Source organism: Zea mays, chromosome 4, assembly GCF_902167145.1.
Source record: "Zea mays cultivar B73 chromosome 4, Zm-B73-REFERENCE-NAM-5.0, whole genome shotgun sequence".
In the NCBI taxonomy this organism is placed as follows: Eukaryota; Viridiplantae; Streptophyta; class Magnoliopsida; order Poales; family Poaceae; genus Zea; species Zea mays.
In genome coordinates, this window is record NC_050099.1 from 157,234,381 (window position 1) to 157,260,768 (window position 26,388).

A 26,388-nucleotide genomic window follows, 5' to 3' on the forward strand; every position below is an offset into this window, starting at 1 on the left:
GCAGCTACATAATATGGACATCATCACACAGTGCTCAAAATAGTATTAATAAGGGAAATAGTCGATTACATCATACGTCTGAGACGTCCATATAGTTCTTACAATAAATCAAAGTGCGGAAAAGAAACGTAGATAACGCGGCCTTCACAGGCAGCCGACTGGGGGTTGCCGCTAACCCACACCTAGAACTCGTCGTAATCTTGGAACTCCTGGAAGTCTCCTTCCACAGCTTCATCTTCGCCTGAGCAGTGGTTGCAATGCTGACAACCTGGGGGGGGGGGTTTGGTGTGTAGAGCAAGGGTGAGTACACATCAACATACTCAGCAAGTATCCTGTTTGGCTGTAGTGGACTAGCTTTATGTGGGGATAAGTCAAGCAGTTGCTTTTAGTTGGTCAGATTATTATTTACTAGTAGAAAGCCAAGTTTTAGCATTAACCCAAGTTATTAACCCGATGTACCCTTTCCAAACGGAAAGAATACCACTTACCAGCACCATAGTCATAACCAAAACCATCAATCTCATAACCACCTGTACCACAATGTCTCTGATCAAGTACCACTAATCACTGGAGCTCCCTTGGCCGCTCATAACCGCGAGCACGGCTGATATATCAGTTTTCAAACACTCTGCAGAGGTTGTGCACTTTACCCACAAGCCGTGATTCCCTCTTGCCTCGGGCCGATCAAACCCTTAAACACTACCAAGGTGAATAGGCAGGGTTTCACTACGTAGCCTTTACAAAGATTCCCCGGGGCTGTAGTCACCCGTTAGGTTTCCTAAATGCACCGCACTCCTCCCCAAGGGGCGAACCCAAACTTGGCAGAGCGAGCCGCATACACCGAGCCCCATTGACGGCACGACGGCTAAGTGAACTACATCCCGGATCCTCTAATTATTCAGCTAAGGGCACCCCATTCCACCCTCATGGTTGCACTGTTTTCCCGGGCGGTCATCCATAGAACAGGTCCTTACGGAGAGGCACTCGAGAAACCGCTCGAGCCCCCTTGAATACCACAAGTACAACATCATAATAAGAGAAGGGAAAACAGCGTATCATAGATAATCTCATCATGTTCATTGATTAGAGTTGAGCAATAGCATAAAGCTAAACAGTAATAATCCAACCCAAATAGGTAAACAAGGACATGGATAACAAAAGCTAGTCAATCCTTAGGTATAAAGGTGTAATGCGGGAGGTGAATTAAATAATGAATAGGACAGAGATAGGTCAAAAGACACTTGCCTCCACCAAACGACTGCTGCTCAGGGGCTTCTCCTGCGGGTTCCTCGGGCTCTTCGACCGAATCGTTCTCTATGCGATTGCAAACATACATACATCCACATATTTAATACAAAAGAACAGTACACCATACAAGGAAACAAATAAAGCGAATATGCATCAAGTATGACATTCGATATCGCATTTGTTATGGTTAGAAAGAAACGGGAAAGGGTCTCGCAGGGGGTTAAATCTTATGCACTAACGATCAATTACAATTGGTTCTTAACAAAAGAATTCTGTTATATGCACTAGTGGGAACCTAATCATTTTAAGTTGATCAACATCGCACGAGATAAACAATTAACTACATGAATCAATTAGCATAACGGAATGTTAAATTAAACTTCCTATTTCAATGGCATATGAACAACGATTAGCCTACTTAAAATAAAATAGCTATGATCACAGAAAGTAAATAAAATAAAATAAAACGAAATAAATAAAAAAAAGGGGGGGCGGTTGAACCGGCCCTAGGGGCGGTTGAACCGGCCGGCTGGGCGGCGAGCTGGGCGGCGGGGGCGGCTGAGCCGGCCCGGTTGAACCGGCGGCCAGGCGAGCGCGCGGGGGGGTCGGGCTGGCCAGGCGGCCGAGCCGGCCAAACGGCCAGGCGAGCGCGTAGCCAAGGCGGCCAGGGGGCGCGCCGGCCAGGGCGGCCAGGCGGCCAAGGGGCCGGGCGGGCGGACGGCTGGGCGGCCAGGGGGCGCGCCGGCGGGGGGCACGGCCGGGGGCTGGCCGAGCCGGCCAGGGCGCGGCCGGGCGGGGCGGGCCGAGCCGGCCATGGCGGCGGCCAAGGCGCCGAGCGGCAAGGGGAAAGGGGAGGGGGGGAATGGGGAAGGGAGGAGAGGGGGAGGGGGCTCACCGGCGACGGGGACGGGGCGGGGCGGGGCGGCCGAGCGGGGCGGCCGATCGGCGACGGGGAGGGGCGGCGCTAGGGCAGGGGGTAGGGGCGGCGGCGGCTTAGGGTGAGGGAGAGAAAATGGGAGAAAATGAGAGGGAGAGAGAAAGAATTTGGGGAAAAAGGGGAGGTGGGGGGGCGGTTGGGCCTTTTGGGCCCAAGGGGGGGGGCGCCAGGGGCGGCTGGGCCGGCCGGGGTCGGCCCACGGCGCGGGAGAGAGAGAAAAAGAGGAGAGAGAAAGAGAGAGAAAAAAGAAAGAAAAGATCTTCTCCTCATTTTCGAAATCCGATCTTTCTACATGAATGCATTTGCACTTTCAAAGCAATCAAAAGAAATGCAAGGTTCGACATGGTGCATCAAACAACATAAAGTATTTAGGGTTTTTCTTACACGGGAAATCCAAACCGAATCCCGCTAGAACTTTGGAAAAGGTCAAGGTGTAGCGAGGGCAAAAAGAAAAAGAAAAGGTAACGCCCGAATTTTGGCGAGTAAAGAAAAGAAAAAAAATTCAACTGCAAAATTCGGGGCGTTACAAACCTATCCCCCTTAAAAGAATCTCGCCCTCGAGATTCAGGGCTGGCTAGCAAAGAGCTCTGGGTACTTAGCCATCAGATCATCTTCACGCTCCCAGGTTGCTTCTTCCTCAGAGTGGTGATTCCATCTGACTTTGCACATTCTGATGGTCTTCCTTCGGGTGACTCTATCTGCAATCTCAAGGATCTGAGCTGGCTTCTCAACATAGGTCAAGTCCTCCTGGACCTCAAGACCTTCCACTGGCAACTGCTCTTCTGGCACACGCAAGCACTTCTTCAATTGAGACACATGAAAGACATTATGCACAGCAGACAAATTCTCGGGCAAACTGAGCTGATAGGCCACTTCTCCTCGCTTTGCAAGAATCTGATACGGACCAATGTAGCGGGGTGCTAGCTTGCCTTTCACTCTGAATCTTCTGACTCCTCTGATCGGTGACACTTTCAGATAGACAAAGTCTCCGACTTCGAAACTCAGCTCTCTTCTTCTTGTGTCTGCATAGCTTCGCTGCCTCGATTGCGCTATCTTCAGATTCTCTCGAACCATCTTGATGTTCTCTTCGGCTTCAAGCAAAATGTCTGGCCCAAACACTTGCTTTTCTCCAGGCTGATCCCATTGCAACGGAGTTCTGCAACTCCTTCCATAGAGCGCCTGAAATGGTGACATCTTCAAACTGGCCTGATAACTGTTGTTATAGGAAAACTCTGCATAAGGCAATCTCTTATCCCATCCGGACTGATCTTGCAACGCACAGGCTCTCAACATGTCTTCAAGAATTTGATTGGTTCTTTCGGTCTGGCCATCTGTCTGCGGGTGATAAGCTGAACTGAAATTCAGATGTGTGCCCAAGGCTTCATGCAACTGCTGCCAGAAATGAGAGGTGAACCGCGTTCCTCTGTCTGACACTATCTTCTTTGGCACACCATGAAGACAAACGATCCGAGACATGTACAACTCTGCCAATACTGCACTGTTGTAATTGGTCTTGACAGGTATGAAGTGGGCTGACTTGGTCAAGCGGTCCACTACTACCCAAATGGAATCGTAGCCGGCTCGAGTGCGAGGCAATCCGACTATGAAATCCATACCGATTTCATCCCATTTCCACTGAGGGATCTGCAACGGTTGCAACAATCCAGCAGGTCTCTGGTGTTCTGCCTTAATTCTTCGACAACTATCGCACTTAGCCACATGCTCTGCGATTTCCCTCTTCATTCCGTACCACCAGAATTTCTTCTTCAGATCCTGATACATCTTCTCACTGCCAGGGTGAATCGAATAAGCTGTCTCATGAGCTTCCTTGAGAATCAACTCCCGAATAGACTGGACATTGGGAACACACAAGCGGTCTTTGAACCATATCACGCCTTCTGCATCTTCTCGAAAATCTTTGCCTTTGCCTTCTAGAATCAGTCGCCGAATCTCACTGATCTTTTCATCATTCTTCTGCGCTTCTTTGATTTCGCGCTCCAAGGTAGGTTCCAACTCAACTGTGACTCCTCGCGAATTGTTCAGAAATCCGAGACTCAACCTGTCAAACTCCTTGGCCAACTCATAAGGCATCGGGCGAGCAACCATCAGATTGACTTGACTCTTTCTGCTCAAAGCATCTGCCACTACGTTTGCTTTGCCTGGATGGTAATGAATCTCCAACTCATAGTCTTTGATCAGCTCTAACCATCTTCGTTGCCTCATGTTCAATTCTGACTGAGTGAATATATACTTCAGACCCTTATGATCTGTGTAAACATCGCATTTCTGTCCATACAGATAGTGCCTCCATGTCTTCAGTGCGTGAACCACTGCTGCCAACTCTAGATCATGGATTGGGTAATTCTTCTCATGAACCTTCAGCTGTCGGGACGAGTAAGCCACAACTCTTCCCTCTTGCATCAACACACATCCCAAACCTGTGTAACAAGCATCACAATACACCGAGAAGGGCTTGTGCACATCAGGCAAGACTAGGACAGGCGTTGTAGTCAACTTCTCTTTCAGCGCTTCAAAGGCCTCTTGACATTTCTGGGTCCATTTGAACTCAACTTTGTTGCCTAGCAACGCTGTCATTGGTTTCGCAATCTTTGAAAACCCTTCAATGAATCGCCGATAATATCCGGCCATTCCAATGAAACTCTTGATTCCTCTAGCATCTGTTGGCGCTTTCCAGTTCAGAATGTCTGCCACTTTCTTCGGATCCACAGCCAATCCTTCCTTGTTGATTATGTGACCCAAGAACAGGACTTCACTGATCCAGAACTCACATTTGCTCAACTTTGCATACAACTGGTGCTCTCGCAATCTCTGCAACACCATCCTCAAATGATCTGCGTGCTCTTCTTCGCTTTGAGAATAAACCAGAATGTCATCAATGAATACCACCACAAACTTATCAAGGTAATCCATGAATACACTGTTCATCAAGTTCATAAAGAACGCTGGCGCATTGGTCAAACCAAAAGACATCACTGTGAACTCATATAAACCATACTTGGTAATAAATGCCGTCTTCGGAATGTCCGAAGGTCGGATCCTGAGCTGATGATAACCTGATCTCAGATCAATCTTGGAGAACACACTGGCTCCTCTCAACTGGTCGAACAGATCTTCTATTCTGGGCAAAGGATACTTGTTCTTGATCGTGACCTCATTCAAAGCTCGATAATCGATACACATCCTTTTAGTACCATCTTTCTTCTCCACAAATAGGACAGGGGCGGCCCAAGGCGAGGTGCTTGGCCGGATGTAACCTTTCTCTGACAGCTCATCAATTTGCTTCTTAAGTTCATCCAACTCTGGTCCAGATATTCTGTAAGCTCTCTTAGAGATAGGGGCGGTTCCAGGAAGAAGCTCTATGGCAAACTCAACTTTCCGCTCTGGTGGCATACCCGGTAAGTCCTTTGGAAACACATCCGGGAACTCAGACACTACATTGATACTCTCAATTGGGTCTGCTTCACTGCTATCAACGGCCATCTAATAACAACTTCCTTTCTTTGGCTCAGGCGGGACTAACTCGGTCACCACTTCCTCTCCTAGTGGAGACACCAACTTGATTGTCCTTTTATCACAACTGATAACTGCCTGATACTTATCTAGCCAATTCATCCCTAGGATGACATCTATTCCCTGAGTACCCATTACTATAAGGTTGGCGGGAAACGCTGTCCCCCTTATTTTCACACTTATATTCAAACAAATGCTATCGGCTCGAATTCTACCACCGGCTGAGTCAATTTGAATGGGGGTTGACATGGTAGTAATTGGAAGATTATGTGCTTCTACCCATGATGCAGTAATGAAAGAATGCGTTGCTCCAGTATCAAATAACACTTCTGCAATATGGGAGTCGACTGGGAACATACCTACTATCATGCCGGGGGTCTCCTGAACTGCTTCAGCTTCCAAGTGGTTCAGCCTTCCATGATTATAGCGCTGTTGAGGGCGGTTGCCTGCTCCAGGCTGAGGCACATTCTGCTTTGCTGGGGCATTGGGGCCTGACTGCTGCTGGGCTGCCTTCTTCGGACATTGCATCACCCAGTGGCCTTGCTCTCCACAGTGGAAACATGCTCTGTTTCCAACCTGAGCTGGTGCTGCCTGACTGTTCTGCTGATTTGCTGGGGCAGGAAGACGGGGTGCTTGCTGATTCTGCTTCTGAAACTGACCTCCTGACTGATTGCTTTGACGGTTCTGGTACTGATGCTGAGGATACTGCCTTTGAAACTGCTGATGCTGCTAAGGTGGACGCTGGTTCTGCCTGAACTGCTGGGGTTGATTGCTTGAAAAACGAGGACGGCTGCTGCTTCCAGGCTGGGGTCCACTGATCTTGCGCTTACGATCTTCCATCTCCTTACGCTTCCTCTCTGTCATGATTGCTCTGTCAATCAGGTGCTGGAATGTCGGGAAGGTGTGATTCATCAGCTGATACTGCAGAGGGTCAACCAAGCCTCTCAGAAAACGGTACTGTCGCTTGGCATCGGTGTTGACATCTTCAGGAGCATAGCGAGACAATTGCAGAAACTTGTCCCGGTACTCACTGACAGACAATGGCCCTTGCTTGAGGGCCAGGAACTCCTCTTTCTTCACTGTCATCAGACCTGCAGGAACATGGTACTGACGAAAGCTACTTCTGAACTCTTCCCAGGTGATGGTGTCGGGGTTGGCATGGGTGGCGAGGTAAGACTCCCACCATGACTGGGCTGCTCCTCTCAACAGACGGGGACCATACAGAACTTTCTCCCTGTCATCGCACTGAGCGGTATGCAACTCCCGCTCCACAGTGCGCAGCCAATCTTCAGCATCCATGGGGTCAGAAGAATGAGCGAACGTTGGTGGATGGCCTCTCATGAATTCAGCACGCTTGTCTCTGGGCATCTGAGGCATCTGAGGCTGAGGTGGTGCTTGCTGCTGCTGCTGCTGAATGGCGGCCAAAGTCTGACCGATGGCCTGAACTGCCTGAGTCTGCATCATAAACATCTGCTCAATCGACATCGGGGGCGGGGGTGGCAGCTGCTGCTGCTGGGGCGCCTCATCTTGCTGACCGGCTCGCTCCTGCTGAGCACGCCTTCCTCCTCTACGCCTGTTCTCTGACATCTGCAGAATGCGACCACACATCAGAACTGATCTGGCAAATCTTGCAGCATAAGAAAAGAGAATAGAATTCTTCAACAGCACTGAACAGATGAGCATCTTCACTGATCTCCAACACAGACCACACAGCTTCTCAGATAAAGAGGAAAGTGGAATAAAAGGTTTCCCAACTATATAACTAACTTTATTAACATAGTATGTAAACCAAAATGCAGGGGGTACCCACACTCTGGTAACAATCATTACAAAGATCCAAACCAAACATAGTTCATCATGACAAACATAAATGCACAGGATATAGCAAACCACCCTGTCTAACTAAGACTAACTAAGAGCGAGACTAACACTAAGACTGAAGCTTCTATGTATATATATTTCGTATTAATTACAAGATCCAACTCTAGCGAGCTATGGTTCTAGATTTATCTTGGTCTTGCAGTCGGGATTGCCATAAGACTGGTGTCCACGCTGAGATGAGCGGTACGGGTGCTGAGTCCCAACGGGAGCGGGGGAACCACCATCCAAATAACGGCGTTCCGCGCGCTCAGCCCGCAGCTGGGCGATCTCAGCACGAGCCCTACTCAGCTCGTCTAATGCATGGTCCAGCTCCGTGTTTAGCACGGCGGCTAGGTTGACTGTGCTGCTCAACCTAGGATTGACCTCACCGACGGGTGAGACAATCACGCCTCCTGTGCTGCCAGATGAACGGCGGGGGTAATACTTCAGGTCAAGACCGTCAGCTGCCCCACCGAAAACCGAGCAGTAGTGCGAAAGCGCACGCCGTGCAGCATCTTGCATGGCTGCCTCAGCTGAGTCCCGTTCAGAGATAGAATAATGCTCTGAGCAGGCCTCTGCACCCTGGAGACTGTTCTCCGGGCAGCGCACCAAGCAAGTCGCCTCCCAGCGGTCCGGGTAGACCCCGCGACTATGCTGGTAGACCACACAGCGATACTCGACGGACCAAGTATGCCGGTCAAATGCCCGACGTAGCAGGGTGTCGAGCGCATCGTGGAAGTGACACCCGCGAGCAGCGTCGCGAGTGATGGGTCGAGCAACCCATCCTTCCGGCTCAGGGTTAGCAGAGGAGTCGGTGTCGTGGCTCGAGCTGTCGTCGCCTCCTCCGTCGTCTGGGTCTCCTCCAGCAGCTACTCCAGAAGCTGGGGCGCCCAGTGGTGGTGCAGGGGGCGGCTCCAGAGGAAGCACAGGGGAGCAGCTCCTCACAGACTCTATCTCCTGGTGGAGCGAGAAGGAAGAGCTCTGCTGCTCCTGTCGTCGACGTTCCTGCTCCTCACGCAGGCGGTGGTGTAGTCTCTCCAAGTGGCTGGACTGTCCGGCCACGGGACGGCGAAGCGGACGCTCAGCAAGGCGGGAAGGTAAGAAGGGGATGACTGACTTTCGTGCAGTGTGTCTAAGTCGAGCCATCTACAAAAGACATCGCAAGCAAAAGGGTGAGAACAGAATTAATATGACCAGCAAGTAATAAGTAAATGAAGGATCAGAATGAAACACAATTTTTTTAGCAAGGTATAATATATAGTAGAACATAGGTTTGGTCGGTAGGACCAACTTTTGAAGAGATATCAAAGTCAAGGTAGGGACAGAGGTCTATAGTCCTTAGAACGACCATTCTACTCTAGGTTAGCGGTCCTACAGTCAGCACGGCTTTGATACCACTTATGTCACACCCGGTTTTAGAAGGCAAACCGAATGCGAACCATGTACGTGCCAGGATCAGTTATTCACGTACACAGCAGCTACATAATATGGACATCATCACACAGTGCTCAAAATAGTATTAATAAGGGAAATAGTCGATTACATCATACGTCTGAGACGTCTATATAGTTCTTACAATAAATCAAAGTGCGGAAAAGAAACGTAGATAACGCGGCCTTCACAGGCAGCCGACTGGGGGTTGCCGCTAACCCACACCTAGAACTCGTCGTAATCTTGGAACTCCTGGAAGTCTCCTTCCACAGCTTCATCTTCGCCTGAGCAGTGGTTGCAATGCTGACAACCTGGGGGGGGGGTTTGGTGTGTAGAGCAAGGGTGAGTACACATCAACATACTCAGCAAGTATCCTGTTTGGCTGTAGTGGACTAGCTTTATGTGGGGATAAGTCAAGCAGTTGCTTTTAGTTGGTCAGATTATTATTTACTAGTAGAAAGCCAAGTTTTAGCATTAACCCAAGTTATTAACCCGATGTACCCTTTCCAAACGGAAAGAATACCACTTACCAGCACCATAGTCATAACCAAAACCATCAATCTCATAACCACCTGTACCACAATGTCTCTGATCAAGTACCACTAATCACTGGAGCTCCCTTGGCCGCTCATAACCGCGAGCACGGCTGATATATCAGTTTTCAAACACTCTGCAGAGGTTGTGCACTTTACCCACAAGCCGTGATTCCCTCTTGCCTCGGGCCGATCAAACCCTTAAACACTACCAAGGTGAATAGGCAGGGTTTCACTACGTAGCCTTTACAAAGATTCCCCGGGGCTGTAGTCACCCGTTAGGTTTCCTAAATGCACCGCACTCCTCCCCAAGGGGCGAACCCAAACTTGGCAGAGCGAGCCGCATACACCGAGCCCCATTGACGGCACGACGGCTAAGTGAACTACATCCCGGATCCTCTAATTATTCAGCTAAGGGCACCCCATTCCACCCTCATGGTTGCACTGTTTTCCCGGGCGGTCATCCATAGAACAGGTCCTTACGGAGAGGCACTCGAGAAACCGCTCGAGCCCCCTTGAATACCACAAGTACAACATCATAATAAGAGAAGGGAAAACAGCGTATCATAGATAATCTCATCATGTTCATTGATTAGAGTTGAGCAATAGCATAAAGCTAAACAGTAATAATCCAACCCAAATAGGTAAACAAGGACATGGATAACAAAAGCTAGTCAATCCTTAGGTATAAAGGTGTAATGCGGGAGGTGAATTAAATAATGAATAGGACAGAGATAGGTCAAAGGACACTTGCCTCCACCAAACGACTGCTGCTCAGGGGCTTCTCCTGCGGGTTCCTCGGGCTCTTCGACCGAATCGTTCTCTATGCGATTGCAAACATACATACATCCACATATTTAATACAAAAGAACAGTACACCATACAAGGAAACAAATAAAGCGAATATGCATCAAGTATGACATTCGATATCACATTTGTTATGGTTAGAAAGAAACGGGAAAGGGTCTCGCAGGGGGTTAAATCTTATGCACTAACGATCAATTACAATTGGTTCTTAACAAAAGAATTCTGTTATATGCACTAGTGGGAACCTAATCATTTTAAGTTGATCAACATCGCACGAGATAAACAATTAACTACATGAATCAATTAGCATAACGGAATTTTAAATTAAACTTCCTATTTCAATGGCATATGAACAACGATTAGCCTACTTAAAATAAAATAGCTATGATCACAGAAAGTAAATAAAATAAAATAAAACGAAATAAATAAAAAAAGGGGGGGCGGTTGAACCGGCCCTAGGGGCGGTTGAACCGGCCGGCTGGGCGGCGAGCTGGGCGGCGGGGGCGGCTGAGCCGGCCCGGTTGAACCGGCGGCCAGGCGAGCGCGCGGGGGGGGGGTCGGGCTGGCCAGGCGGCCGAGCCGGCCAAACGGCCAGGCGAGCGCGCAGCCAAGGCGGCCAGGGGGCGCGCCGGCCAGGGCGGCCAGGCGGCCAAGGGGCCGGGCGGGCGGACGGCTGGGCGGCCAAGGGGCGCGCCGGCGGGGGGCACGGCCGGGGGCTGGCCGAGCCGGCCAGGGCGCGGCCGGGCGGGGCGGGCCGAGCCGGCCATGGCGGCGGCCAAGGCGCCGAGCGGCAAGGGGAAAGGGGAGGGGGGGAATGGGGAAGGGAGGAGAGGGGGAGGGGGCTCACCGGCGACGGGGACGGGGCGGGGCGGGGCGGCCGAGCGGGGCGGCCGATCGGCGACGGGGAGGGGCGGCGCTAGGGCAGGGGGTAGGGGCGGCGGCGGCTTAGGGTGAGGGAGAGAAAATGGGAGAAAATGAGAGGGAGAGAGAAAGAATTTGGGGAAAAAGGGGAGGTGGGGGGGGCGGTTGGGCCTTTTGGGCCCAAGGGGGGGCGCCAGGGGCGGCTGGGCCGGCCGGGGTCGGCCCACGGCGCGGGAGAGAGAGAAAAAGAGGAGAGAGAAAGAGAGAGAAAAAAGAAAGAAAAGATCTTCTCCTCATTTTCGAAATCCGATCTTTCTACATGAATGCATTTGCACTTTCAAAGCAATCAAAAGAAATGCAAGGTTCGGCATGGTGCATCAAACAACATAAAGTATTTAGGGTTTTTCTTACACGGGAAATCCAAACCGAATCCCGCTAGAACTTTGGAAAAGGTCAAGGTGTAGCGAGGGCAAAAAGAAAAAGAAAAGGTAACGCCCGAATTTTGGCGAGTAAAGAAAAGAAAAAAAAATTCAACTGCAAAATTCGGGGCGTTACAGCATACTTGAAGAAACAAAGCGTGAACTCAGCGATCAATGGGCAGATCACCTAGAAGTGACTGTTGAAGAGCTTCGTTCGTCCAAAAAGAGATGCTATAACAAATCTATAGATTGTGTTAAGAAATTAAAGGCTAGCTTCGCCAAGGTCGGCGCATTTTCAAGTGAGGAAAACTTTTCAAAAGGCAATCCCGAAGGTGTCATCGAATGGATTGACCACGAAGCTGAAGCCTTCGAAGAAATTTTAAATAGCCGAGGAGATATATGTGCCTTCTCTGGCGCCAGAGGGATTGCCACCATCTTAGAGAAGAAGGGCTGCGAACATGTGAAAATTTTAGCACAGTCCGAAGCTGGTCTATCCTTTGAAGATGCAAAAGATCCTTCGGCCGAAGCTAGTATAATTGGTGGAAAATTTTTTACTGATATCTGGGATAATGGTGGCCGAGAAATGGCCGGAGAAATTATTCGAAGGAGTGAAAAGGGCATTCACGATGCTAGAGAAGTAGCTGAGGCCGCTGAAAAGAGCGCAGAGGCCGAAGGTCAATTAGGTATTAACTAATAGCTTTTATCGTGTTGTAATCTTAGGTTTTAAGATTTGTTTGCGATTTATAATAGCAATGTATCTGTATCCTGTGTTACTTCAGATCCGACTAAAGCGTCTTCGGGCCCTCAGCCGAAGGGAGACGACGAAATTAAAAAGATGGCTGAAGATATTATGGACGAAGTCGTCAACCGGCTCCTGAACGAGGCTGCAGAAGTCGTTTTGAGAGAAGATTAATTATTTTTGTAAAAACTTCTGAAATGTAATATAGTGTAACATTTTGTAACTCCAAATGTAATATACCTACTTTTGTTACTCAATTCTTTATGATGCATGAAACTTTATACGTACCGCTTTTGAGTCTTTGACGAAAAAACACCTTCCCTTCTTTTCATGCGTCGTGAAGAAGAATTTTTCTTTGTCACAACAATATCCAATATTCTGATGAATAATATCCAGGCTTCGTGTAAATATTTTCCGAAGCTACACTTCCGAAGATTAATGACGTATCTTTTTGTGACTTTTGTTTTCTCCCTTTTTTCAAAGCATTCTTCTGTAAATTGATAATGTGTCCACCTCTTGTGTCATGTGCAAAATGATGTATGATGCTTATGCTATGCGAAATGATGCGATGATGTTATGTCATGTGAGATGATGCTTGTTCCGAAGATTCATTCGTATCCCTGCAATAAAACACACAATCTTTTATAAGCCTCCCTTAGGAGCTTCTTCGCCTTTTACTTTCAGCGGTATTCGCGTTGACTTTTCGCGCTTCGCCTTTTACTTAGGCGGTATCAGCGTTGACTTTTCGCTGTATGCTCTGCATTCCCTTTGGAACGACTTTGGAGCAGAAAACTTACACTGCGCTCCCTTTGGAACGACTTTTTGTGACTTCAGCGACTTACTCTGCGTTCCTTAGAACGACTTTTTGTTGCTTCGAAGAATTTTCGATAGTTCGAAGGTCCTCTTTGTTATCATAAGCCTGTGAAGAAAATATATTTTCCTTGTAGGATTCAACGAAACTAATTACATGAAATCTAAACAATGTCCTTTATTACAGAAGATAAAACTGAATGAAAAAGATCGCTATTAAGGTAGGATATTTGTCAATAGATGTGCTTTGACTCTGGCACAGTGCTATTGACTGTACGAGCTTCGGACTGCTCTCTGAAGTCCCTCTGGTGTGGAACATACTGGCTCCCTTCTGGCTGCTGGCCTTGTTGCAACGGAGGTGGAGGCGGAGGCTGTTGCCAAGAAGCTTGAGGCTGACTCGCCGAAGCAACAGAAACTGCAGGATGATTGCCCACATATTCTGGAATGTAGGGCGAATGATACGAAGCTGTATGCATGACTTGCTTCGGCTGAGCTTGTTGTGCTGCTGCTTCAGCTATTTCCTTTTGCTTCTGAATAGTAACATGGCACATTCTGGTAGTATGGCCTTTGTTCTCACCGCAGAATAAGCAAAAGATTCTTCTCGGTTGATCGCCAAATCTTCCTCCAAAGCCCCTGGCGCCTCTGCCTCTTGGAGCTGGTGGTCGGAAGGAGCTTTGCTGTTGTCCCGAAGTCTGTGAGGAGCATTGTGGCCTTTGCTGTTGGCTTCCTCTGTCATCACTTTGTGTAGAGTTATGAATTGATCTTACATGCCTCGGGTAAAACCTCCCTCCGAAGCCCCTGGTCATTTCAGAAAACCTGAAAGCCTCCTCCCTTCTTTGGCGAAAATCATTATCGGCCCGTATGTACTCATCCATCTTCTGGAGAAGCTTCTCCAAAGTTTGAGGAGGCTTCCTGGCGAAGTACTGAGCTGACGGACCTGGCCGAAACCCCTTGATCATGGCCTCGATGACAATTTCATTGGGCACCGTCGGTGCCTGTGCCCTTAGACGCAAGAACCTTCGGACATACGCCTGAAGGTATTCTTCATGATCCTGAGTGCACTGGAACAGAGCCTGAGCAGTGACCGGCTTCGTCTGAAATCCTTGAAAGCTAGTTAGCAACAAGTCCTTCAGCTTCTGCCATGAAGTGATCGTTCCTGGTCGAAGGGAGGAATACCAGGTTTGAGCAACACTTCTGACAGCCATAACGAAAGATTTGGCCATGACTGAAGCATTGCCACCATACGAAGACACTGTTGCTTCGTAGCTCATCAAAAACTGCTTCGGGTCTGAGTGGCCATCGAATACAGGGAGCTGAGGCGGCTTGTAGGACGGAGGCCAAGGTGTAGCCTGCAGCTCAGCGGACAGAGGAGAAGCATCATCAAAAACAAAATTCCCATGATGGAAATTGTCATACCAGTCATCTTCGTTGGGGAAACCCTCCTGATGAAGGTCTTGATGCTGAGGCCTTCGGTGTTGCTCATCCTGAGCAAGATGACAAACTTCTTCAGAGGCTTCGTCTATCTGCCTCTGCAGTTCAGCTAGCCTGGCCATCTTTTCTTTCTTCCTCTGTACTTGTTGATGAAGCATCTCCATATCTCTGATTTCTTGATCTATCTCGTCCTCTGGTGGTGTCGGACTGACAGCCTTCCTTTTCTGGCTTCGGGCCTCCCGCAGGGAGACTGTCTCCTGATTGTGGTCCAGTGGTTGCAGAGCTGCAGCCCCAGTCGCCGAAGCCTTCTTCGGTGCCATAACGAAGGTTTATGACCGCCGAAGGTGTTCAAAAAACTGAGAGTGGAAGTGAGTTCACCGGAGGTGGGCGCCAATGTTGGGGACTTGTTCTCAAGTGCTATGAGTTAAGAACAAGGCAACATAGAAAGATGTTAATCGTTAAAGCCCTTCGTCCTCCGAAGCATTATTTCCCTTGGGATGTAATGGCTTACGGACGAAGGTTACGAAGGACGTACCTTCACAAATTCGTCAATCAATGACGAAGAATGAAATATAAAGAATGTAAAAGACAATATGAACAATCATATATTATTATTGGGCATAAACAAAAACATCGTTGAATTACAAGTGTACCTTCAATCGGAAGGAGATGACAATACAAGCGTGACGCAAAAAGCGAATGCCCAGTCAGCCTGAACAGTACGGGGGTACTGTTCACCTATTTATAGGCACGGGACACAGCCCATACAAAATTACATTCATGCCCTTTACATTTGATAATAATTCTATAGTAATCTATCAAGGTCTGAATAGCCTTTTCATCTTTAAGTCGGTTTCATTTCCTGCAACCACGCCGAAGCTTTCCTGCTGACATCTTCGGCGTTGTATCAAGACCTTCGTTTTATTCGGGTCCTCTCCCGCCGTGATACCAACTTGAGTCCGAAGGTACCTGCTCACACATTATACTTCCAGAAATACTGTTAAATCCTGATTTTGAGGACCTTCGAATGCCGAAGGTCCCCAACAATATCATCCACATCTCTTCTCTATATAACTTCAATAGATGGAGAACAACTCTTGACTGTAACCTCACCTTCATCATAATCCATAACTTCGAGGAAACAGTGATGGCTGAAAAGGTGGGAAGAAATAGGCACCAACTAATGCCACCACATCCTGGTTTGGCTTAAACCACACCACTTCAGGAATTCTTCCAGCAACTCATACAGTTGCTACAACAATTGCAATATCAGCAGCAGCTGATGAGTAATAAGGGTGACACCTCTGGAATCGAGTCATGATCAGTGCCCCTTCTCCTTGATGGAAATCATTGAGATAACTCCTTTCCACAACTATATCTCTAAGTAGGCCTTCGTGCATACTATGGTTAGGTGAAAGCTCCTCATCCCACTGAACTTCATCATCTGTAAGCTCAAACTGCAGCACCTCATCCTCAACCTCTTCTTTAAATTCAGTGAGGTAACCTTCCATATCTTCTTCACTGGTTTCACCAGCCTCTAGCATCTCATCAGCAACATCTTTGCCTTCAGTGACCCTGACTCTAAAACAACACCAACATGGTTTTGGAGCAAATCTTCAGAACCATCGATATTGACAAGCATCTCGAAACAACCTTGATTCACCCCAAGTTGTAACTGCTTGTCCACAACAATCAGATGTACAATTGGTTGCATCGTGGCATCAACCAAGTGATCTGCACCTTGAGCTAGTTGATCCAACAAATCATCATATCCAGGTTCCTCATCCCAAACCACCTGGGTAGGAAATTCCTCAAACACACCATTCACATCACAGCGGAACATAGTTCATGCCTCGAACATTGCTTGTTTGTACTGCAGCAGTTCCTCCATCTCTCTATCTAACTCTTCGCTGCCGTTGTAAGGCATTTCATCGAACATAGGAAGAGCTGCACAACCCCATTCCTCAGGTTCCATCCCAAATTCCCTGGCAACTATTGCCTACCTCAACCACTCCACCTCCCGGTCTTCTCTGCACCCACTACGGCCAGTTCCGCTTGTCCCCACAACTGCTGTTGGACGCCTTCCACATCCACCACCTTCTTAGTCAGCAACTCCAGCTTTACCATCAACTTCTCCCAACGCTCCTGTTCATCCTTCGCCTTGTCCACCATGGTTTCCAGAGTGAAGCATGTCTGCACGGATGGTTTTGCAGTCAACGCCGTTGTTCCACCACTCCTGACGATCACACGACGAAGCCTGTCGAAGTCCCAATCCAAACTTTCGATGAAGAGCATGCCGCCTTCTGGTCGCTATCTCTCCCAACAGCAAGTCGGTCTTCCTTTATCGCACCCCGCCAAGGATTGACGATTTTGATACCAATTATCACAACCCTTTGGTGATGGAGCGCCGCCAAACACCGTGAGTAGCAACAGATCTGGTGGAAGTAAGCTTCCTGGCGCTAGAACACTGGTAAGTTTCTAGGAGAACGGGTATGTGGTTCTGGTACTTCTGTTATTTCATTTCATATCTCAATCCATCAGCTTTAGAATCTATTTATAGCCGGCTAGTACTTGGCCTAATTCCCCTTCAGTTAAATGCTAGCTAATGACAACTAAATGGTAGCTAATGACAACTAAGTAACAACCCATAGATTTGCTAGATTGACAAACTTGGTACAGACCCAATAGCAGATTTCCCACACGCCTAATCCATACCTTTAAGCACTTGCACTTGGCAGGTTATGACATTGAGGAATTATGGGTGGATGCTTGGATACAACAGCAGGTTGTGGACAGTTCTGTGATCAAAAAGCATTTATTCAGGGTTCAGATACACTGCACACATTAAAGTGACCTCAAGCGAAGTCTTGGTGACTTTCAATATTTTGGACCATACACAGTATTGGAAACAGTTGGGACAGTGACATATTATTTGCTATTTCCTGATGAGACCCAAGAAGGTGACACGCCAAGGGAACTCATGAACCTCAGATTGGTAACAAAGGGCAAGGCACCTATTATTCTGGTTTTGTTCCACGGATCGGGCATGTTGCCGGAGTTCTCTACTCGAAAGGATTTCTATGCTGTGCAAACTCGTTTTCCTCTTGACCTTGCTTGAAGACAAGCAAGTTTTGGCGGATGGGGTAATGTCATAACCTGCCAAGTGCAAGTGCTTAAAGGTATGCATTAGGCATGTGGGAAATACGCTATTGGATCGGTTACTTAGTTGGCAATGAAGGAACAACACTTCACCAACTAGCACTTAGTTGTCATTAGCTAGCAGCCTAGCACTTAGGTGTTATTAGCTAGCATTTAATTGAAGGAGAATTAGACAATTTAGGCTAAGTACTAGCCGACTATAAATAGATTGTAAAGGTGATAGATTGTGATATGAAATGAAATAAAAGAAGTAACAGAACCACATGCCCGTTATCCTGGAAATTTAAGGGTTTGTTCGGTTATTTTTAGGCCCTGTTCCAATCTCGCGAGATAAACTTTAGCAGCTTATTTTTAGCTACTTTTAGCCATTTATAATCTAAACAGGAGAGCTAATGGTGATAATTTAAGCTAAACTTTAGCACTTCAATTCATATAGCTAAAGTTTAGCAGGAAGCTAAAGTTTATCCCGTGAGATTGAAACGGGGCCTTAATCTATATGGATTGAAGAGGATTGATATAGATTAGGAGAGATTTTAACTTACTAGAGATTAAAACTCACTCAATTCCCCTTAATTTATATGTATTAGGGTAGAACCGAACAAGTACTAATAAGATTTAGTGTCAGGAAGCTTCCACCGGATGTGTTGCTACTCCCGGTGTTTGGCGGCGCTCAATCACCAAAGGTTCTGACACCACGTTGGACTCCCCTTCCTCCTCGTCCGCGACCTCCGCAGGGTGGCTGTTGCACTTGCACCTGCACCGTAGTGGGGATTCCAGCTTCCACCACTGCCCCCCGTCCCCGTCCCGGCGCCGGCAGTAGCTCGGAGGCCGGGACCACGCTCGGTGGCGTGTCGTACGTCAGCACGCCCATCCCGACGACGACGCGTTCGATTCAGGCGGCGACAAATACCTGCTGGCCAAGACCTATTTCGACTGCCGGGAGTACCGCCGCGCCGAGCACGTGCTGCAGAACCAGGTCGGTCGTAAGGCTGTGTTCCTGCGATGCTACGCCTTCTGCATGAGTGCATGGTGAGATAGGATCGGCTTCTCTTGATGTGTTTATTTTCAAGGTACATCTGCAAGTTTTCAGAGGATAGGGCGAGTGGTGTTTGATGAAATGCTCAATAGAGCTGCTGCATTGTAGGTGATATTTGGTTAGATATGGAGTGCCTATGGCTTAATTGATACTTCTTTGGCTTTTATTTAGGTGGATCGACATGTTTTAGTGGCCCAGAAGTCTGTTTAGTTACTTCCATGTGCAAGTGGAGTGTTTATTAAAATATGGTTTCCTGTGATTTTACCTAAAAGACTGAACAGAACTTGATTGCGGGACTAACGAGTAATAAGAGTTGTTCCAACTTGCAGAAGTCCAATTTATTATGGGTTCTTTATAGTGCTTTGTGCTCATGTACTTTAAGCTAACAGAATGGTTTGACATTTGTAAAACCTCTGGTCATGTATTCCACACGGCTATTGATTTGCTATTTATTGATAAGTTCTTAGCTCCACGGGCATCAGAAATAATGGAAGATGTGAACTAATTATTCCTTCCAACTAGTAGGGAATTTTCACTGTGATGATAGAATTTGATGGATATATTACATTCAAGAAGTTATAATTATGAGGGCTTAAAACTAAGTCCCTTAAATGATTGGCAATTTCTATTCAATATTGATACTTGTACATGAAAGCTATGTCCTGCCATAAATTCTTGCTACGCCACATGTAAGTTATAATTGCTAAATGAAAAATTATTCATATTTGTTCTAGAACAATAAAACTTCTGCCAGCATCAAAATCTTTTATGCTGGCTGGTAATATTTGTGTAATGTGAAGATTTGTAACATTTATGAGCTAAAACTCTATTATTGGTACTTATTTTAGTTTTTATTGTCAATTGTTTCTTTTACTGAGTGTGCATGTTTTGGGATTGTAAGGGTAGTAGTATTTGTGACATTGTCTGTAAATTTCCATAATTTAATCTTTTAAATGATTTCTGTGTGCAATTTAATCTGCCCCCTTCCCTTGTCCACTGACTCTATGAAAGTTCGCTAATGCCCCAAGGTGTTTTCTGCTTGGTCCATAGATTAATTAATGATCTATTTGCTCTGCAATTTTAGTCTGGAGGGAAGCGGAAAATGCTGTTAATCAGGAACTAGTTGCTTTGGAGAAAGAGCTCTCAACACACCGAAGAACTGGCTCTATTGATTCGTTTGGACTTTACTTGTATGGCATTGTCCTACATGATAAAGGATGTGAAGGTCTAACTCGAAAGATCTTGGTAGAACCTGTCAATAGCTATCCTTGGAACTGGAGTGCTTGGTCAGAGCTACAAACTTTATGCACCAGCAGTGACATTTTAAACAAATTAAATCTGAAGAATCGCTGGATGAAAGACTTCTTTCTTGCTAGTGCATATCTGGAACTAGAGACGCATGAAGAAGACTTCTTTCTTGCTAGTGCAGATTCTTTCTTTGGCTTGTCTTGCACAATAGATGCTGGACCGCAGACCGTCTTGCTAAAAGAGGACTTTCCCATCCCAGTGCGTGTCCCCTTTGTGACCAAGAAGAGGAAACAATACAACATCTTTTCATCTCTTGCGTCTTTGCAAGACAGTTCTGGTACTTCTTGTTGAGCAGGTCTGGGTTGCCTAATCTTTCACCGGACAACGCTTTTTGCAGCCTAGATGACTGGTGGAGCAGGGCTGTGGAGAAGATTCCCCGTGATCTCCAATCAGGTTTCAATTCTATTGTTTAAACCAACACGAACCTAGTTATTTTGAGCAACACAAGTTAACTCCATTAACATTTAGTACTATAAGGTTTACAAGTGAAACAAAGGTACCTAATGAAACTGTTTGCATTAATTCCCATGATTCTGGTTACATGTCGCCGCTGCTTTCATATGCTGCTGATATGCATTCAATATGTGCAGGAGAAGGAGACTGCTAAAAATATATTGCAAGGGATAAAAATGTTACAGTCAGGATTTCCATCAATGGATATTGACCATTTTGCACTGTAAAGTCCACCCGCAGATAAGTTGGAACATTGGACAGTAAGTGTCAAGGTAACATTGCTTCCTTACTATGTCCATCGTGCATTGCATACAAGGAGGAATTTCAGCTTTCAAGAAAACATCTGTAGGGTAAGACTAGTCATGAACTAGGGTTGTTGAGGTGGTACTCACCTGATACATGACTGACGGCCTTTTAGTTTCAGAAGCCAAAAGTTGAAACTAAGAATCCAGCGGTTGAGTTGGCTTTTGAAAGGCTGTCTTTTGAGGAAATAAACTAAAAAACTGAAAAGCATGTTGATATGAGCTTTTCTGGCTTTTGGTGTGCTAAAAAGCTAATTTTTTTTTTTACAGAAGTCAATAGCCAAAAAGCCAACAGCCGGAAGTCAAAAGCTAGCTTCGAGCCAAAATCCCAAAACTGCAGTACAAACAAACAGGCCCTGAAGGGAATGATTCTAACGAGGGCTGCCCAACTGATGGAAGCTCAATTGCACATCTCGATCGGGAATTACTTCCAATCTTCGGTCACAGGCTCACAGCGTGATGCTTATTGTTTGTATCCTCGTCACGAGACTCCATGCTGCTGGATACGATGACCTACCGCGCATGATGCTGGCTCGTAGTTCCTGGAGCTTGGCAACAAGGAGAACCAGGCGCCTACATGGCGCGAAGATGAGCGTCATTGGAATGAGCCAGACCCCTAATGCAAGTATCAACATAGCTGTCTTCTGTGAGTAGAGCTCTAAATATCTGCGGGTTTGGCTTCCTTCACCGGACAGCTATCTGGATAGTGTTCTCCCCATGGTTGCTTGCATATATAAGCTTCATTGGAAGACCTTGCCTTGCCTTGCGTGCAATGTGCATGTCAAATTATTGGTTATCTGTTTATCAGCACACTTGTCCAATGCCTTACCTTTGACATTTCGTAAAACTAAGCACTGCAGATTTTAAAATAAAAGGCTAGAGTGTAGGGCAACGGTGTGGTAGTACTTTGCACAGTGTGCATGATGTGCTACTGGAATAAAACAAGTCTGTTTAGTGATGATGCGCGATGCAAGTTGTCATTTTAGCCTACGTCAGGATCGCGTGCTGCTGGTTTCTCACCCTATTAGGTTTGGTTTATGTACTCTAGTGTTTACCCCAATTTTTTTTGCATGTATTGAGCTAGATTAGAGTGTTTACCATAATTTTTTACATGTATTGAGCTGGATAAGAGTGTAAACCAATCCATTTCAACACATGTGGATTGAGATGAATACTAGAGTATCCAAACAATACCTTAGGGCCTGTTCGGTTGCGTCTGTATCCGATAGGATTGGAGGGAATTAAATCCCTCTCCAATCAAAATGAAATAGAATGTGATTTAATCTTCCTCAATTCCCTTGGATCTAGACAGAACGCCTTATGATTCGATATTCGATTCTGTTTACGATGCATGTTTCTGTAAAGCGTGTAAAGTGAAGTTGTTTCTGGTTTTGGTTGCTGTTGTTGTGTTATTACATCCCTTACCTACCCTCCGGGCCAGTTGTATCATACTGCCATGTTATGGATGGGCAAGTCGTTGCTCTCTTGCAGCCAGCCCTTGGTGTCTATCATTGAACTAACGCAAATTAAACTCGTGTGCGGCCGTCGGTTGTCTGGGGCAGATTAAACTTTAGCAAATGTATTGCTTATATAACTTACTGTCATTTTTTTTTTGCCATATCAATGCCATGGCCTCGTGGAAAACGTGCATCAAAATCAAAGTCTACTGACGGGAGTACCATTTCAAAAATCAAAGTCTACGTTCGGAGTACCACCGTGTTACATCTAGGAGATCAAATGGGTTATATATACAGTTTGAAACTGCGATGGTTCGCTTGCTGATTACGTGGTCGTACGAATGAGTTGTATGTGGCATCCGTTGTTGGAAACATTGCCTGGTCGTTGCTAATATTTGGAACGCCAATCAGATAGCTAACGCGAACGATGTACACGTGGTGCTTGGGGGGGGGGGGGGGGGGGGGGGGGGGGGGGTAAGATAATGTTGTTTTTTTCCCCAAGCGGTGACACTGTCACTGTCGATCTTTCTTGTCAGTTACACCTACATAGGACCTCTTCGTTGAGGATGTCTACTGCTCCATTAATTCCAACGAATGTGAGTTGAACGGAGCTGCCTGTGTTGCTTAAACCCACTACTAAAATACATTGCCCATTACTTCACGCCTGGGTTTACCCAGCCTATGCCATTATGGCTATGGGCTCAACAGGGATTGCCGATAAGAAACGCCCACTACATACGTCACTGACGAGTAGTGTTCCCCCTCCCCGAGAGGTAATGATAGGTTTTACAGTACTACTGGATGCTGACAGAGGCTTAACTGGATGGGGGTGCGGACAACCCAGGAACATGACATATCATCTCAAGCGACACTGACAAATCGTCATTCTCTTTGATTTATGCTTCAAAATATGTGGCAGAACATTTTTTTTCCTTATTTCGCACATCACTGTCAGGTTTTCGCACATCATATGTGCCTGAACATTCTCTTCGATTTATGCTTCAAAATAGTTTGTTAAACATATTTTCATAATAACCTATTTAGAGAAACAAATACTGTTAATGTGTTTTCTATAAGTAGTTAAGCATAAAAGTTCTGGAGACAATTCTTTACTTGATACTAAGTAAAGTTTCCCATCCATTTTTTGTCTTCAAAATATAAATCTTCTCTATATAATGAATGTAAATTTGGTTCCCTATATGACACTACCATTAGTTATAGCCTTTGACGGTGTTAACATTCATGTCAAAAGACAATTTTACCCCTATTAAATAGTCATCTAAATAATTGTTTATGTATGGACACTTGTAATAAAAAATTTAAAGAATCATGATATCCAAGAGGAGGTGAATTGAGCTTTTCTAAAATTTCTTACGATAATTAAACCCTAATTGCAAGTCCAACTTCACTATAGTGTCAAAAGTTTGGTACCCTAATTTTCATCCCTATGTTGCCATTGCAATTCTAAGAATGTAAATCCTTGAAGTAAATTGCACAAAAGTAAGTACGCAAAGTAATGTAAGGTTTAGAAGACCTTAAGTTTTTTTCGAGGTCTTAGAAAGTCGACACTCTCCAGTAATCCTCGCTGGAGCACCCACATAGGAGTGTTGCTCCCCCCTTGATCCACACAAGGACCAAATGATCTCTACGACCTGGTTCTTGGCCACTCTGGTATGATGAATCACTCACAACCGTGTACAGTCCCGAGCCAAGTCACCCACAATCTCTCTGGGTGATTACCACACTCCTATCTCCACCGAGCCATTTAGGTTATATCGATCACCAAGAGTAACAAGCACTAGACTCTCGATTGACCGGACAATCCGGTGAATTATAGCGGAGCGGCTCCCAAAATTCCCGAAGGTGGCAAGTTTGGAGTCGGGTTCCCTGGTGCACCGGACACTGTCCGGTGGCACACCGGATAGTCTGGTGCGCCAGACCAGGGCACACTTCGGTTGTCTTTTGCTCCTTTATTTGAACCCTTTCTTGGTCTTTTTATTGGTTTGTTGTGAACCTTTGGCACCTGTAGAACTCATAATCTAGAGCAAACTAGTTAGTCCAATTATTTGTGTTGGGCAATTCAACCACCAAAATCAATTAGGAAAAGGTGTAAGCCTATTTCCCTTTCACAACTCTATTCTTCAAATTGACATTTTCGTGCACCTTTGCGAGGCATTTCTTGGAATTCTTCCCCACTTTGGGCTTTGGAGATATCTTTACCATTGTCATCCCGGTATGGCCGGAGGACAACATCAACTTGTCGGTGGTGCTAGTGTGGAGCTTCGCTGGGGGAGGAAAGTAGAGTACCTTGACATCCCTCTCATGGACAGCATTAAAGGATGGCGCCTTGAGTGGTTTACCATGGAGAACCACAAGTCCCTCCCTCCTCGATCAGGGAAGCAGTCCGACGTTCGCACGCTCAGCTGGATAGAGTCCCCCACTAGTTCAGAGCTAGCCGAATCCAAGGTGTTGCTTGCTGAGATTTGCTCGCTGAAAGACAGAAGCCTGACCGCTGAAGCTGTGGTCGCTGACTTTGTCTTCAAGAACATCCAGCCTCTGAAGGACAGAGTCTACCCCCCTTATCTGTACACCGGGGTCAACGACCCTACCCGAATTACGAACAGACAAATTCCCGATGAGGACCTACTGAGCCGACTTGACTTGATGTTAAGGGGCAGGGTGTCAAACGCTGGTGCCCCTCGTCTTATTCTGCTTGGAATTTGCCCCCACCGAGTCCCTTTTACGATTTCATTTCCAATCCTCCTGTTCGAGATGGCAGTCCGAGCCATAGAGTGTGACCCTCCTTAGAGGACATTGAGGCTTTCATTGCTCCCTTCCGAAATCTTCCCGAGGCTGAGAGGCAGACCCACTTTGAGATGCCGACCAGTACTGACGATGCTGAGATGAACGTTATTCTTAGTATGCTAGCTAGCTGGGAAATCATCTGACTCTGCCCGCACTGAGCCAATGGTAGTTGCAATTGGGTAGGACCTTGGTGAAGACGAGGAAATTCGGAAACCTGAAGGTGCTCATCGCAAGTGATCACGCCGAGTTAACCATCCAGCTGTGCTTGATGAGGGGAAAACGAAGAAAAGACGACTCTGGCAGTTATCGTGCTTGGAGCAAGATGCTGGCCCCTCCACATTATTCCTCGGTGATGGCCTGGTGAGCACCATCCTCGAGGACAATGTCGGAGGTTGTGACTATGCTCGGGTTGCCGGTAGTGTGCTTGATGAGGATGAGGAGGAGGAGGAAGAAGAAGTTCCATTAATCTGCAAGAACAGCCGTCACAACAGGGGCAACGACATTCTGATGCAGGCCTTATCAACACTTATCAGCCTTCAGGGGTTGTCGATATCGGATTTTGACCAGGCATTGGAAGAAATCATCCCCGGGAACCTTTTATCGGAGACTCCTGAGGTTGACAATCCCATCACCTGTTCAGAGGTCCTAGATGATGTTCTTCTGCCGCGTGATCCTGTCGGACAGGAAGTAACCAGGACAGTCTCTCGCGCTTCATTGACCTTGGGGGCCGATCTAGCTCACGAAGATGTACCAGCCCCCAATGCTGCTAACCCAAGTCATCCGGCTCCTCTGGGTATGGCTGAGGGAGCTTCATCCTTGGAAGTGGTTGCTATGGTGGGCTCAGCCCCCGAGGGTGTTGGGGCAGGTTCCTCTTCTGTTGCCTCCATGGACGTCCATGTTGGATCACCATCGGTCCAATCTGAGGATCCCGCAATGACACGCCTATCTGCTGCTCTCGCTGGTCTGGTCATTTTAGAGGCCAGTGATCCAGACGCCAGGAGTCTGCCGCCTGCTGACGAGGCTGAAGTTTCTCCATGACATGCTTTCGATATCGTTCCTGCTGACATCCCCTCAATAAGCAATGCACCGATTCTTCCTGCTTTGGGTCTCCCTTTGTTCCTCTCCAATCTTTAGGTGAATCAACTTTTGCTTTTTACCGTTCATGCTAGCAAACTGGCTTTCTTGCTTTTTTTGTAATCACAGGATGTTCTTGATTATGTATCTGCCCAACTGAATTCATGTGGCGCTCCTATCCTCGACC

General features: G+C 46.9%; 2 long non-coding RNA genes across 4 annotated transcripts; one reads left to right on the forward strand and one right to left on the reverse strand.

The window, feature by feature from the left end:
• The first annotated feature begins 18,359 nt into the window (after positions 1-18,359).
• On the forward strand, positions 18,360-22,037 carry LOC109946047 (uncharacterized). Of its 2 annotated transcripts, none has more exons than XR_004857835.1 (4): positions 18,360-18,795; positions 19,887-20,503; positions 20,701-20,835; positions 21,136-22,037. It is a non-coding gene; the product is annotated as an uncharacterized lncRNA (long non-coding RNA). The 2 variants fall into 2 exon arrangements; XR_004857836.1 differs by having other exon boundaries at positions 18,435-18,742.
• LOC118476960 (uncharacterized) lies at positions 20,031-21,571 on the reverse strand. Of its 2 annotated transcripts, none has more exons than XR_004857837.1 (2): positions 20,611-21,571; positions 20,031-20,512 (listed from the first exon to the last, which is right to left on the reverse strand). It is a non-coding gene; the product is annotated as an uncharacterized lncRNA (long non-coding RNA). The 2 variants fall into 2 exon arrangements; XR_004857838.1 differs by having other exon boundaries at positions 20,031-20,535; positions 20,611-21,498.
• Positions 22,038-26,388: the final 4,351 nt, after the last annotated feature.